Raw genomic sequence first — 16,312 nt, forward strand, 5'->3', positions numbered from 1 at the left:
AGAGGCTATCATTGATGATAACTTACAGAAGATTTTCATGTTTTGTGATAAGTTGCTCTTAAGCCACTTTTATATCTGCTTATTACTAAGAACTATATATTTAAGTACCAAAAACCCACACATTATGATAGTTCACACAATTTCCAGTTACAAAAAAAAAATAATACATTGCTTTATTTCTTTCAAGCCACTAGTTCATTTTTAGAATGAGGTCCACAGTGCACCTACATCACAGTTTCCTGTAGGGCTACTAAAAGTACAGATTCCCACACCCACTCTTGTCTTACTGAATCTAGTCTTTAGGCTGTGGGTGAGTGTATAATGAAATTTCTTCTGCATTTGTTCATAAGTGGGCTGAGTTTTCTTTCCCCAAATGGAGAAGAGATTAACAACTGGAGAGTGTTGGAGACATATAGATGGGGTGTCTGCTGGATAAATATTGGTTTAATTCACAGGAAATGAAAAGCCAAGGAAAGAAGCAAGAAAGGGAAGAAGAGATGTTTCTTTCTCAGCATTGACACAGACATAAGGAGAAACCAGCCAAAACACTTTTACAATCTTTAAATCCACTAATTAAAACATCTATTTGGAAGGAGAAAATGTGGGTAATTACCAGGCGTAATAGACTGTCTGAGAGACACTGACTGGGATTGATATGTAACAGCCTTGGTACAAAATGTCTTTTCAGGGAATATACATAATAATGTCATATTACTGAAAGCTTCTGGTAGGCAGGAAGCATGGCTTCATTGTGCACTGTACCTAGAACCCCGACATGCAATGAATACAAGTGGGTGTTTGATCTCAAAACATACTTTTTTGCAGAATGCACTTTTGGACTAGAGTTTATCTATTTTCTGCTCACCTGTGATGTCACTGAAAAAATACACCAAATAAATCATATTTATACCATGATTCGATTAGTGTGTGGAACTGGTCTTCTTGTCCTTTAATCATAAGTGAATCTTCCATTCTTCCCTTCACAAAATGTGATTGTGTTCTGAAGATTCATGGACCCAAGCATATTTTAGACCAGGGGATCACAGTCTAGACTTCAGCTAAAGCAATAAAGTGATGCTTTTTCTTCAAGGTCAGAACACCCGAGGATGAGTAAGCCTGCCGCACAGTGGTTCTTTTCTGATACATCTGGCATGAAAATAGTTCCAGATGGTTGGACACTTAAAAGCCTAAAGTATGTATAGTCGCAGCAATGAAAGAATAAGGTTTTATATGCAATTTAAATAGATATTAAAATAAAGCCATGTCCCTTTTTATCTCAGTGTTTTATAAACTCAAAGTTTGGCTAATGGAATGTTCACTGTTTGTTCAAATGTTTCAATAATGCATTTATTAAAAACAATGAATTAGTATACTATTAACCAGGAATGCAAATACATATTTGCTAGGAAGAAAATAATGTTCAGGAAAAAAGAACAAAGAATAGACTGACCTCATATTTATAAATAAATCAGAAGGATAGGTAATGATATCTTTTGCCAGTAGTTGGGATTTTATTTTGATGTTAAGCATAAAGTTTAGCCAACTACCACCAAGACACATTAAATTTAAGTGGGAAAAACATTATGACAATTAGAGTGTTACATTTTCTCTTGATCCTTTGACCCATATGCATCATTTTTACTGTAGTAAGCATTGAGGTGGTAATAGCACTTCATTCAAATAGAAGTAAGCATCAATATCCACCACCTCCACCCCCAGATAGTTCCCTATCAATGCCTGTGTTTGAGGATTCTTCTTGGGCCAACTTTTCTGGAATTGCTTTTCCATTTATATTCCTTTTTCAATTACTTTCTCCAAAATAAAGTATTTAGACAATGGTTGTAAGTCCTTGGCACCTAAAATTTTATAATCCTTTAGAGATTCAAATATAATTTGGCTGGGCATGGTGGCTCACGCCTGTAATTCCAGCACTTTGGGAGGCCGAGGCGGGTGGATCACCTGAGGTTGGGAGTTTCAGACCAGCCTGACCAACATGGAGAAACCCCTTCTCTACTAAAAATACAAAATTAGCCTGGCGTGTTGGCGCATGCCTGTAATCCCAGCTACTCGGGAGGCTGAGGCAGGAAAATCACTTGAACCCAGGAGGCAGAGGTTGCAGTGAGCCAAGATTGCACTATTGCACTCCAGCCTGGGCAACAAGAGTGAAACTCCATCTCAAAATATTTATATATATAATAAATATATATATTATATTCATACAATTATATAAATTATATAAATATAATTAAGATAAATTTATAATTATATAAATTTAATTATGGAAATATAATTACGAAATTGTATATATATATAAAATTTCTTAAAACTTTGCAATTCACCTAGACTAGGAATTTAAATTATAATATAACCTGGGAATAAACATTTTTGGTTTCAAACTATGAGAAATAGGTCATAATATATCTTGTTTGATACAAACCATCACTTTTTTCTTCTTTTTACCCAAATGTAACAGAAAACTATAATATTTTATTTACTGTTCTTTGACTAAAATAGATACTAATTCAGCCAAGAGGTAGAGCTAAGAAATTGAAAAGTGACTCCAAGTGACTACTTCTATTCAGCAAAAGCTACCATAGATGGTCCAACATAAATCGCCCCACACATTCCTCTATTAGACTCTAAGCCCTTGAGTACAGTACCTTTTCATATACATATGTCTCTGTAAACCCACTACCTAACCCAGTGACCAGAACATGCAGGGCTCAATAAATGTTTGCCCGATGGCATGCCAATTCTAGTCTATGCACGGGCAGAACCTCTGAATGAAAAGCCAGAGTCACAGGCATCTGGAGGCTTTCCTGGATGTGCTCAACACCCCAGTCCATCCCACTATCCCATAAGTTCCCATCTGTTCAATTTTTTAAATTTGTATTTTTTATTATACTTTAAGTTCTAGGGTATATATGCACAACATGCAGGTTTGATACATAGGTATACATGTGCCGTGGTGGTTTGCTGCACCCATCAACTCATCATTGACATTAGGTATTTCTCTTAATGCTATCCTTCCCCCAACCTCCAACCCCCCAACAGGCCCCGGTGTGTGATGTTCCCTGCCCTGTGTTCAAGTGATCTCATTGTTCAATTCCCACCTATGAGTGAGAACATGCAGTCTTTGGTTTTCTGTCCTTGTGATAGTTTGTTGAGAATAATGGTTTCCAGCTTCATACATGTCCATACAAAGGACATGAACTCATCCTTTTTTATGGCTGCATAGTATTTCATGGTGTATATATGCCACGTTTTCTTAATCCAGTCCATTATTGATGGACATTTGGGTTGGTTCCAAATCTTTGCTATTGAGAATACTGCCGCAATAAACATACATGTGCATGTGTCTTTATAGTAGCATGATTTATAATCCTTTGGGTATATACTCAATAATGGGATTGCTGGGTCAAATGGTAATTTTAGTTCTAGATCCTTGAGGAATCACCACACTGTCTTCCACGATGCTTGAACTCAGTTACACTCCCAGCAACAGTGCAAAAGCATTCCTGTTTCTCCACATCCTCTCCAGTATCTGTTGTTTCCTGGCTTTTTAGTGATTGCCATTCTAACTGGCGTGAGATGGTATCTCATTGTGATTTTGATTTGCATTTCTCTGATGACCAGTGATGATGAACATTTTTTCATGTGTCTGTTGGCTGCATAGATGTCTTCTTTTGAGAAGTGTCTTGTTCATATCCTTTGCCCAATTTTTGATGGGGTTGTTTGTTTTTCTCTTGTAAATTTGTTTGAGTTCTTTGTAGATTCTGGATATTAGCTCTTTGTCAGATGGGTAGATTGCAGAAATTTTCTACCGTTCTGTAGGTTGCCTGTTCACTCTGATGGTAGTTTCTTTTGTCATGCGGAGGTTCTTTAGTTTAGTTAGTTCCCATTTGTCTATTTTGGCTTTTGTTGCCATTGCTTTTGGTGTTTTAGTCATGAAGTCCTTGCCCATCCCCTATGTCCTGAATGGTATTGCCTAGGTTTTCTTCTATGGTTTTTATGGTTTTAGGTCTAACATTTAAGTCTTTAATCCATCTTGAATTAATTTTTGTATAAGGTGTAAGGAAGGGATGCAGTTTCAGCTTTCTACATATGGCTAGCTAGTTTTCCCAGCAGCATTTATTAAATAGGGAATCCTTTCCCCATTTCTTGTTTTTGTCAGGTTTGTCAAAGATCATATGGTTGTAGATGTGTGGTGGTGTTTCTGAGGGCTCTGTTCTGTTCCATTGGTCTATATATCTGTTTTGGTACTGTACCATGCTGTTTTGGTTACTGTAGCTTTGTAATATAATTTGAAGTCAGGTAGCGTGATGCCTCCAGCTTTGTTCTTTTTGCTTAGGATTGTTTTGGCAACGGAGGCTCTTTTTTGGTTCCATATGAACTTTAAAGTAGTTTTTTCCAAATCTGTGAAGAAAGTCATTGGTAGCTTGATGGGGATGGCATTGAATCTATAAATTACTTTGGGCAGTATGGCCATTTTCACGATACTGATTCTTCCTATCCATGAGCACAAAATATTCTTCCATTTGTTTTTGTCCTCTTTTATTTCATTGAGCAGTGCTTTGTAATTCTCCTTGAAGAGGTCCTTCACATCCCTTGTAAGTTGGATTCCTAGGTATTTTATTCTCTTTGTAGCAATTGTGAATGGGAGTTCACTCATGATTTGGCTCTCTATTTGTCTGTTATTGGAGTATAGGAATGCTTGTGATTTTTGCACATTGATTTTGTATCCTGAGACTTTGCTGAAGTTGCTTATCAGCTTAAGGAGATTTGGGGCTGATTCAATGGGGTTTTCTAAATATATAATCATGTCATCTGAAAAAAGGGACAATTTGACTTCCTCATTTCCTAATTGAATACCCTTTATTTGTTTCCCTTGCCTGATTGCCCTGGCCAGAATTTCCAACACTACGTTGAATAGGAGTGGTAAGAGAGGACATCCTTGTCTTGTGTCAGTTTTCAAAGGGAATGCTTCCAGGTTTTGCCTATTCAGTATGATATTGGCTGTGGGTTTGTCATAAATAACTCATATTATTTTGAGATATGTTCTGTCAATACTTAGTTTATTGAGAATTTTTAGCATGAAGAGTTGTTGAATTTTGTTGAAGGCCTTTTCTGCATCTATTGAGATACTCGTGGTTTTTGTCATTGGTTCTGTTTATGTGATGGATTATGTTTATTGATTTGCATATGTTCAACCAGCCTTGCATTCCAGGGATGAAGCCAACTTGATCATGGTGGATAGGCTTATTGATGTGCTGCTGGATTTGGTTTACCAGTATATTATTAAGGATTTTTGCATCAATGTTTATCAGGGATATTGGTCTAAAATTCTCTTTTTTTGTTGTGCCTCTGCCAGACTTTGGTATCAGGATGATGTTGGTCTTATAAAATGAGTTAGGGAGGATTCCCTCTTTTTCTATTGATTAGAAATTTCAGAAGGAATAGTACCAGCTCCTCTTTGTACCTCTGGTAGAATTCGGCTGTGAATCCGTCTGGTCCTGGACTTTCTTTCTTTGGTGAGCTATTAATTATTGCCTCAATTTCAGAGCTTGTTATTGGTCTATTCAGAGATTCAACTTCTTCCTGGTTTAGTCTTGGGAGGGTGTATGTGTCCAGGAATTTATCCATTTCTTCTAGATTTTCTAGTTTATTTGCATAGAGGTGTTTATAGTACTCTCTGATGGTAATTTGTATTTCTACGGGATTGGTGGTGATATCCCCTTTATCATTTTTTTATTGTGTCTATTTGTTTCTTCTCTCTTTTCTTCTTTATTACTCTTGCTAGCAGTCTATCAATTTTGTTGATCTTTTCAAAAAACCAACTCCTGGATTCATTGATTTTTTGAAGGGTTTTTTGTGTCTCTATCTCCTTCAGTTCTGCTCTGATCTTAGTTATTTCTTGCCTTCTGCTAGCTTTTGAATTTGTTTGCTCTTACTTCTGTAGTTCTTTTAATTGTGATGTTAGGGTGTCAATTTTAGATCTTTCCTGCTTTCTTTTGTGGGCATTTAGTGCTATAAATTTCCCTCTACACACTGCTTTAAATGTGTCCCAGAAATTCTGGTACGTTGTGTCTTTGTTCTCATTGGTTTCAAATAACATCTTTATTTCTACCTTCATTTCATTATTTACCCAGTAGTCGTTCAGGAGCAAGTTGTTCAGTTTCCCTATAGTTGTGCAGTTTTGAGTGAGTTCCTTAATCCTGAGTTTTAATTTGATTGGTCTGAGAGACAGTTGGTTGTGATTTCTGTTCTTTTACAATTGCTGAGGAGTGCTTTACTTCCAATTAGGTGGTCAATTTTAGAATAAGTGCGATGTGGTGCTGAGAAGAATGTATATTCTGTTGATTTAGGGTGGAGAGTTCTGTCGATGTCTATTAAGTCTGCTTGTTGCAGGGCTGAATTCAGGTCCTGGGTATCCTTGTTATCCTTCTGTCTCGTTGATCTGCCTAATATTGGCAGTAGGGTGTTAAAGTCTCCCATTATTATTGTGTGGGAGTCTACGTTTCTTTGTAGGTCTCTAAGGACTCGCTTTATGAATCTGGGAGCTCCTGTATTTGGTGCATATATATTTAGGATAGTTAGCTCTTATTGTTAACTGAACCCTTTACTATTATGTAATGACCTTCTTTGTCTCTTTTGATCTTTGTTGGTTCAATGTCTGTTATCCCTGGTATTTTTTGCTTTCCATTTGCTTGGTAGATCTTCCTCCATCCCTTTTTTTTTTGAGCCTGTGTGCGTTTGCACGTGAGATGGGTCTCCCAAATAAACACACTGATGGGTCTTGACTCTATCCAATTTACCAGTCTATGTCTTTTAACTGGAGCATTTAGTCCATTTACATTTAGGGTTAATATTGTTATGCGTGAATTTGATTTGGTCCTTATGATGTTAGCTGGTTATTTTGACTGTTAATTGATGCAGTTTCTTCCTAGCATCGACGGTATTTACAATTTGGGATGTTTTTGCAGTGGCTGGTACTAGTTGTTTCCTTCCATGTTTAGTTCTTCCTTCAGGAGCTCTTGTAAGGCAGGCCTGGTGGTGACAAAATCTCTCAGCATTTGCTTGTCTGTAAAGGATTTTTTTTCTCCTTCACTTATAAAACTAATTTTGGCTGGATATGAAATTCTGGGTTGAAAATTCTTTTCTTTAAGAATGTTGAATATTGACCCCCACCATCTTCTGGCCTGTAGGGTTTCTGCCAAGAGATCTCCTGTTGTTATGATGGGTTTCCCTTTGTGGGTAACTCGATCTTCCTCTCTGGCTGCCTTTAACACTTTTTCCTTCATTTTAACATTAGTGAATCTGAAAATTTTGTGTCTTGGAGTTGCTCTTCTCGAGGAGTATCTTTGTGGTGTTCTCTGTATTTCCTGAATTTGAATGTTGGCCTGCCTTGCTAGGTTGGGGAAGTTCTCCTGGGTAATGTCCTGAAGAGTGTTTTCCAACTTGGTTCCATTTTCCCCATCCCTTTCAGGTGCACCATCAAATGTGCATTTCGTATTTTCACATAGTCCCATATTTCTTGGAGGCTTTGTTCATTTATTTTTACTCTTTTTTCTCTAAACTTATCTTCTCACTTTATTTCATTAATTTGATCTTCAATCACTGATACCCTTTCTTCCACTTGATCAAATTGGCCATTGAAGCTTGTGCATGCATCACAAAGTTCTCATGCCATGGTTTTCAGCTCCATCAGGTCATTTAAGGTCTTCTATACACTGTTTATTCTAGTTAGCCGTTCGCCTAATCTTTTTTCAAGGTTTTTAACTTCCTTGCGATGAGTTCAAGCATCCTCCTTTAGCTTGGAGAAGTTTGTTATTACCAACCTTCTGAAGCCTACTTCTCTCAACTCGTCAAAGTCATTCTCCATCCAGCTTTGTTCCGTTGCTCGCGAGGAGCTGTGATCCTTTGGAGGAGAAAAGGTGCTCTGATTTTTAGAATTTTCAGCTTTTCTGCTGTGGTTTCTCCCCATCTTTGTGGTTTTATCTATCTTTGGTCTTTGATGTTGGTGACCTACAGATGGGGTTTGGTGTGGTTGACCTTTTTGTTGATGTTGATGCTATTCCTTTTTGTTTGTTAGTTTTCCTACTAACAGTCAGGTCCCTCAGCTGCAGGTCTGTTGGAGTTTCCTGGAATTCCACTCCAGACCCTGTTTGCCTGGGTATCACCAGCGGAGGCTGCAGAACAGCAAATATTGCAGAACAGAAAATATTGCTGTCTGATCCTTCCTCTGGAAGCTTCGTCCCAGAGAAGCAGCCACTTATATGAGGTGTCTTTCAGCCCCTACTGAGAGGTGTCTCCCAGTTAGGCTACATGGGAGTCAGGGACCCACTTGAGGAGGCAGTCTGTCCATTCTCAGCACTCAAACGCCATGCTGGAAGAACCACTGCTCTCTTCAGAGCTGTCAGACAGGGAGGTTTATGTCTGCAGAGTTGTCTGCTGCCTTTTGTTCAGCTATGCCCTGCCCACACAGGTGGAGTCTGGAGGCAGTAGGCCTTGTTGAGGTGAGATGGGCTCCACCCAGTTGGAGTTTCCCTGCCACTTTGTTTACCTACTCAAGCCTCTGCTATGGCAGACGCCCCTCCTCCAACCAGGCTGCTGCCTCGCAGTTTGATCTTAGGCTGCTGTGCTAGCAGTGAGCAAGGCCCCGTGGGCGTGGGACACACCAAGCCAGTCACGGGAGAGAATCAACTTGTCTGCCAGTTTCTAAGACCTTGGGAAAACCATAGTATTTAGGTGAGAGTGTCCCATTTTTCCAGATAGTTTGTCACAGCTTCACTTGACTAGGAAAGGGAAATCCCCTGACCTCGTGCGCTTCCCGGGTGAGGCGACGCCCCACCCTGCTTCGGCTCGCCCTCTATGGGCTGCACCCACTGTCCAACTGGTCCCAATGAGATGAACCAGGTACCTCAGTTGGAAATGCAGAAATCACCCGTCTTCTGCATAGATCACACTGGGAGCTGCAGACTCGAGCTGTTCCTATTCAGCCATCTTGGAATGCCCCGCGTCTGTTCCATTTTTGAATTGAATTGAAAGGCAGATGCCATCTATTCAATTTTTAAATGAGTCAGCATGGCACATGACACTTGGTAGTAAGTGCTGAGGAAATGTTTTCTGAATATTATCTTACAAGTTAATAGCAATACTTTAAAAGACAAAAGCAGTGCTTTGCATGTGTTTCATATGATTTAGTTTTATGAAACTTCCAGTTAATATTAAAATCCAAAGCATCCTGATACTTTACATTTTCATGTTCTGTGATGAGGGGGATGGAGAGAAGCAAAGAATGCAGTTTGTGTGTGTGCATATTAATTCCATGAACTGAGTTTGAATTCTATTAAAATACCAAATAAGTTACATTCAGTCTAAGACTTCTATTTCTGTTTAGAAACACAATTAACTTGTGGATCTAATAGATAAGCTCGAGAATGTCCTCCCAATTCACAGCCCTAAGTTGTTTATCTGCAAAGCAAAGATAATATTCATTGTGTGTTCCCTTGCAAAGTTTGTCTAAGATCAAGTTAGGTGATAATGTGATTGTACTTTATGAACCACTTTGCAAAACATCATCATTATTTCCCTGTGAGGATTTTTAATATGATTAATTGATGCATAGGTGTGTATTCAAAATATGTAACACGTATTTAAAAATAGATATTCCTGTCTGTTCCATTTGGCTAGGAAATCGACTCGAGGTCTTGAACCATTTCACAATCATGCTACTGAGGAAAAAATTGAGAACACTTGGTTTGGTGATCCTGGCAAGAAGAAATGCTATAGTAACATTGTCATTAATTCCTCCTTTATGGATAGACCTCCAAATAGTTGAAAGGAGATAGCTTTTGAGGTACTCTGGTTTAAAAATCTTTTATTTCCTTTTTTTTTGAGATGGAGTCTCGCCCTGTCACCCAGGCTGGAGTGCAGTGGTGCGATCTCAGCTCACTGCATGCTCTGCCTCTCTGGTTCACATCATTCTCCTGCCTCAGCCTCCAGAGTAGCTTGGACTACAGGCGCCCACCACCACGCCCGGCTAATTTTTTAATTCTGTATTTTTAGTAGAGATGGGATTTCACCATGTTAGCCAGGTTGGTCTCGATCTCCTCACCTTGTGATCCACCCGCCTCGGACTTCCAAAGTGCTGGGATTATAGGTGTGAGACACTACACCTGGCCTAGTTCATTTTTTAATCACATTCCAAATTCTGTTATTCTTCAGGTGTTATCAGTTTTACCTTTGAAATACCTTCAGAATCTTTCACATTCTGAAGATGAGTTTCCTTTCCAATTATACTTTAGTTTACTTATCGTCTCTCCCCAGGATATTGCAATCGCCTCTCTTTATTTTTAAGCTTCTAGCTTCCTGAAGCAAATCCATTCCTATGGAATGTGTATTCGTTTCCTACTACTGTAACAAATTACCAAAAATGTAGTGGCTTGAAACCACACAAACATATTATCTTACAGTTCTGGAAGTCAGAAGTCCAAAATGGGTCTTCAGGGCTGTGTTCCTTCTGGAAGCTCCAGGGGGAGAATCCACTTCTTTGCCTTCTCTGGCATTGATAGGCCACCTGCATTCCTGGGCTCATGGCCCCTTCCTCTACCTTCATAGCCAACAGCATAGCATCTCATCAAATCTCTTTCTCACCTTTGCTTTTGTTGTTACCTCTTCTCTGATTCTCCTGCCTCCTCCTTTCCCTTATAAAAACCTTTGTGATTACATTGAGCCCATCCAGAAATTGTAGGATAATCCCCTCATTGTGAGATCATTAATTTAATCATACCTATGAAATTCCTCTGGCCATATAAAGTAATATTCACAGGTTTGGAGATTGGAAAGTAGACCCCTTGGAGAGCCATCATTCTACCTACCACAGAACTCAAGTGATGTCTTTTAGTCAGATGCAATCTGGTCCTGCCATTTTCCTGCATGGAGCGCTCATGACTTCCCAGGCCTCGGCAACAGCTTCACGTTTTTCTGACCTCAACCTACAATTAAAAATATATATTTTATTACATGATCTAATTTACACACACACTCACAGACACACATGAAAATCTTCACAAAATTTGGCACTTATTCTTATGTGTAATTCACTTTCATAGTTTCTGTTATAGCCTATTAATTTGTAAAATGCTGTCCATGACCCACTTCACAGAGTTTCTGTCCTGTTAGTAGGTTTCAAGCCACAGTTTAAACATCATACAGGCTGTGTGTGCTTCATCCATGCAAACTACTTTTAGATCCCAAACAAGCCATTTTCTTTCATGCCTCATGCACTTTAGGCTATTCTTACCCTACAAAGCTTACGTGCCACTTCTGCTAACAGGCTCAACTCTAAACATTACTTTCTTTGAAAAACTATTGATTTCCTCCAGGCACCTACACACCTACGTCTTGCCAGCCTCCTGTATTGTCTCTGTTACAGTATTTGCCAGGTAGTCTCTCGTTCTCCTTTCTCTCTGTCTCTCTCATTCTTTCTCTCCTGCACACACACATCCTTCTTTTTCTCCTCCTCTTCCATTTCCTTCTTCTCCCTTCCTCCTCCTTTTCCTGTTGTCTTCCCTTTCTCCTTTCTTTTTATTCATTCTAAAAGAAAGATGATAACAGATACAATAGCCTTTGTAGAAAAATTTGAAAATACAGAAGAATAAACAGAAACCTAAACCTACCTCTAAACAAACCCTCCAGAGAGAACTACTAATATTTATACATTTTCAGTTAATCTTTTTGATATTTAGATCTACACACTTTATCAAACAAAAATAGGTTCATGCTGCAAAATTTTGGAACCTGTTGGAATGGACTTGATGATAACCTGGATAGTGAGTATAAGTTATAACCAGCAATTTTTGATGAAAAAATACAAGGCAACCTATATATTGGTTTAATGAATACTCAGGATATAAAGTAATTAAAGATGACTTCCATGAAAAGAAATGTAAATAACTTTTAATAAAAGAAGTAAGGGATTCTTCCAAAATTATATGTGGCAGCCAAAATTATATTTGGCAGCCAAAGTTGTTGGACTATCCTGATGAATAACATCTTGTTTATTCTTTTTTTTTTTTTTTTTTTTTTTTTTTTTTTGAGACTCCAGTCCGGGCTGGAGTACTATGGCACGATCTTGGCTCACTGCAACCTCCGCCTCCTGGGTTCAAGCAATTCTCCTGCCTCAGCCTCCCAAGGAGCTGGGATTACAGGCATGAGCCACCACACATGGCTATTTTGTATTTTTAGTAGAGACAGGGTTTCTCCATGTTAGTCAGGCTGGTCTCGAACTCCCGACCTCAGGTGATCCACCTGCCTCGGCCTCCCAAAGCACTGGGATTACAGGCATGAGCCACCGGCCATGTTTATTCTTTTGTAATCATATTTCTGATGAAAAGCAAGTTTTTATTTGGAATTATTATTGTGCCTTAATACCCTATTATGACAGTTTACCAGGGATTAAACCAGAATTTGGAGAAATTGTTTTACTTTTTTCAAGCTACTAGTCCATTCTCAAAGTGCAACTACATGAGAATTACCTTGAGGGCTACTAACAGCTCAGATTCCCATGCCCACCCAGTCCTACTGAATATGTCTTTAATCATGGAGCCCAGGAATTTCCCCCTGTTAACAAGTTTTGATGCATAATAAAATTTGAGCATCACTACACTAAACTTATAAAACTGTAAAAATCAATGTACTAAACAGCTCTTTGGGAGCACTAATAGTTTGTACTAATGTAAATTCTCCCCAGAAATCAGTTCCTTTAAGAAACCTTAACCTCAGGAGTCTTTAGAATCAAATGAGACCTTAAAATATGTAATTTAATTACATCTTTATGCAAATGAGGAAAGTAAAAAGATGAAATGACCTCCCACAAGTCACTGAGCAGGCTTGTAGAAGAACTGAGCCTTTTACCAAGAAAGAATCTCTGATTTCAAGTCCTAAGCCCTCTTCCCTATTCCAGACTGGAGCATGCTTTACTATATCTGCTGGCTTACCTATTTTAAGCCACTATTTCATCACAGTAAATGCCACTTTAATCCTTGCTTATTTACTTTCTAATGACAAATCCTGAAATCAATTTCTTTATAAAAACACATTTTGGTGTTTTAAGAGAAACATTCCTGGCTTTAATGTAATTATGAAAACTACAGAGCCATGAAATCTCCTTTGCTTACTGCATAGTGCTTGGAGTTTGCATGTAATTTGTGGTTCATAATGCTCAAGTTTGCCTGCTGGTGTACTCAGATAAGAGGAAGCAGCTAGACTTCCAAATTAAAGGACTCTGATAGAATAAACTGCATCAATATCTCTATTTCCTGAAAAGGAAAAAATTCTGCTTGTTTATTGAGGTGAAATGTCATCTAAATAGCTGAATATAATCGCAAACATAATTCTTGAAAGTACTGAGAATTTTTTATTAAAGATACACAAAAGCAATGCTATACACATGATCTGTGCTGAATGTATCTGGGGTTGGGATTCTATTCCATTTCAGAACAACAGTCATTAACAGGTCATAAAAAACATGATGAGCAGGTAAAATGACTTTTACTTTATCTGAATCCTTTTGGTTGTGATATTTTCAGAAATTTAAAGGGGTGCTAGCTTTTTCTTTCTTTCTTTCTTTCTTTTTTAATTTCTGTAACTTTCATTCATTCTCTGGTTGAACATTTAGTTCCAGTTTGAGTTAGGGGTGGTGATCCGATCGCTAAACACCAGGCTGATTCATGTTCACCATTAATTAGCACAATAAGAAACTCAAGTTACCAAATCAGAGATTAACTCTGAAAATAGTTAACTCCAGCATTAACTATGAATAATTGTATGAGTTTCCTTTTACTTTAAAATTTATGAATGGTAGATTCAAAGTGAGTGATAATGCAATGTTATATTCAGAGATAATTGCACTGAAGCAAACAGAATAATAATTTAGTATTTTTAAAAATCACTATGTTTTTTTTTTCCTGGATGTTTTATAATTTTTTTTAACCATCTGGTTATTTATGACATCACATTATATGTTACACTAAAGGAAGGTAGAAAGATACTTCTTCAGAGAATCTCTGCTTTCAATGTACTTTTAGAATAAACAACTAGTATAATAACTATACATCTGGTATTTTTTGAGTTCTTATTTTGTAAATAGGCAAAGCAGTCTTTACCTTCAGGGGAAAACAGCTTCTCACAAGCAAATTCCATTGCAGCAATTGGAAAGAAGTGACCAGCCCAAATGTGAGCTAGATTCTTCTGTCTTATGATCAGGAGTTTTGCAATATTGTTATTAAGTGAGATTATTGAAAATCTACAAATAGTTGGCTTTCTTTTATGAATTCTTAAAAATTTTGATGACAAATTTTGCATTATGGTATTTGGATTTGCTATTTATTAGGAAAGGAGTTAAGAGGTACTTGAATTCAAAATCCAAGATAAACATGTTTCAGTAAATATTAATAAGGTTAAAGAGAAATTTTCTTTTGAGGGAGAATGTAGTCTCTTGCAGCTGTGTTTATGGAATAGAAGTAGATGATGCCCACATTTTTTATTGAAAGGACTCCTTGGTTACAATGACTTGTTCCCAATCACTTTTGTCTTCCCTCTCCCCACTTTCACTCTCTCTCCCTCTCTTCATCCCTCCCTCTGTCTTTCTTTAGAAAGGAGCCCTTTGCTTCCTAACCTTATTTAACTTGTTTCTGGAAATGAAGCAAATTAAATTTTACTCATTACTATACTTGTGCCTGGAGTATCCATCTTCTTATGATGCGAAATAAGGCCTCACTTGATCCTGTGTTGCCCAATCCACCGCCTCTTACTTTCGTATTGTTCCTAGTAGCCTTGCAGTTCATTTAATCTTAGGAGATACTGGATATTACATTTTTGGTACAGCCAACATAAAATTATAATTTATAATTCTCATGATGTTTTTCTGATGGTTTGAAAGTTGCTTGAGATGAATTTTTTTAAATGCAAAGAAAAACAATCAAGTGCAAACAACCACTGGGTGATCTAGCAGTTAGTGTAAAGGAGATAGCAAATACAGAAACTTTTGTTGTTGCTTAGGAATAGTTTATGGTGGCAATCTTGAAAAATAAGCTTTACTGTCCCACGAATTGAGAAGTGAGATCCGTCAGTTACAGCTACAAGCTGTAGGACAGTAGCATTGGAAGTCAGAGTTTGAGCACCTCTGGATAAGCATTTTTTTCAATGGCCACCTTGGGCATTCGTCTCAAATTCATATCTTTATTTAGAAATAAGTGGCTGGTCTCCCTCATGGACACATTGAAATTTACAGGATAGGAAAAGCAGAAAAGCAGTAATAACAGAGTTATTGGAAGAAAAGGTAGAGTTGTAATATAATGAGAATATATCCATTTATACATTGTTAGTCTTAGACGATCTCTGCTTAGAAGTTTTCATCTAGGATTAAAATAAAGCATCTGTAACATTTGAACTTCTTATCTTTCCACAGACATGCAGTAACTTCTCTACTTATTTGTATTGATTAATAACATTAACCTTCCAATATCTCATTTTTGCAACCTTGATACCATCTGCAACTTGTCTCTTGGGTTCTTGTGGTTGTGTAATCTAACCTCTTACAGAATGCACAACTCTCTTCTACAACATCCTTAGTGTTGTTCATTCTTAACATTCTTATGTTCAAACATCTCCAGTGATAAAGTACTCACCAGTTTCTAATGCAGCCCATTTTTATTAGTTTATCTCTATCTTGAGTCAAAATCTATACATATCCAATCATTTTTTACCATTGAGACAAAGGGCTTTCATCCCATTGCCAAAGCCAGCTTGGAGAAAAGCCCAGACAACATTTTAGTCATCTTTTGCCTGCTTTTCTTTCCATGACAGTTTCCAGTTTTTATTTGCTTGTCTCAATTTGTTGTTCGATTGCCTTGGACATTCCATATTGAAGTGGGTCCTCTGGCAGAAGTTTTAAAGCACACTGTTTTTTGCTTGTCAACTTTAAGCAAATTGGAAGGCCATAGCAGTAATCTTATTTCCATTTCTGGAAAAATGATATTTGAGCAAAGAATGACAACCTATATCTTCACTCCTTGTAAAATACAATTTTATTCAAATAAGAGAGATTAACAGTAGTTTGTAATCACACTTTTTTTAAAAAGGACATCCGAAAATTAGATATCATACATAGTATTTGGATAATTCTATAGAGATGTAATAAACCCAAATCATGAACATGAAATATGTTGATGTATAAAACATTGCACAAGAAAAAGAAACTTAGAAATAAAGAGCAGCTAGGAGTTACAACGGCTGACATGTGTTGCAT

The 16,312-nt window shown here is 37.6% G+C and overlaps 1 protein-coding gene and 1 long non-coding RNA gene across 3 annotated transcripts in view; one reads left to right on the top strand and one right to left on the bottom strand.

The window, feature by feature from the left end:
• RAB3C (RAB3C, member RAS oncogene family) overlaps positions 1–16,312 on the top strand; it is a 293,496-nt gene that overhangs the window by 110,796 nt on the left and 166,388 nt on the right. The window lies entirely within an intron of this gene.
• The window catches only part of LOC102132926 (uncharacterized), a 58,125-nt gene that overhangs the window by 1,683 nt on the left and 40,130 nt on the right, over positions 1–16,312 (bottom strand). Inside the window, exon 2 of the long non-coding RNA XR_001491413.3 lies at positions 10,881–10,997. This is a non-coding gene — a long non-coding RNA (uncharacterized lncRNA). The remainder of the gene's footprint in view (positions 1–10,880; positions 10,998–16,312) is intronic.

This window comes from Macaca fascicularis, chromosome 6, assembly GCF_037993035.2.
Source record: "Macaca fascicularis isolate 582-1 chromosome 6, T2T-MFA8v1.1".
In the NCBI taxonomy this organism is placed as follows: Eukaryota; Metazoa; Chordata; class Mammalia; order Primates; family Cercopithecidae; genus Macaca; species Macaca fascicularis.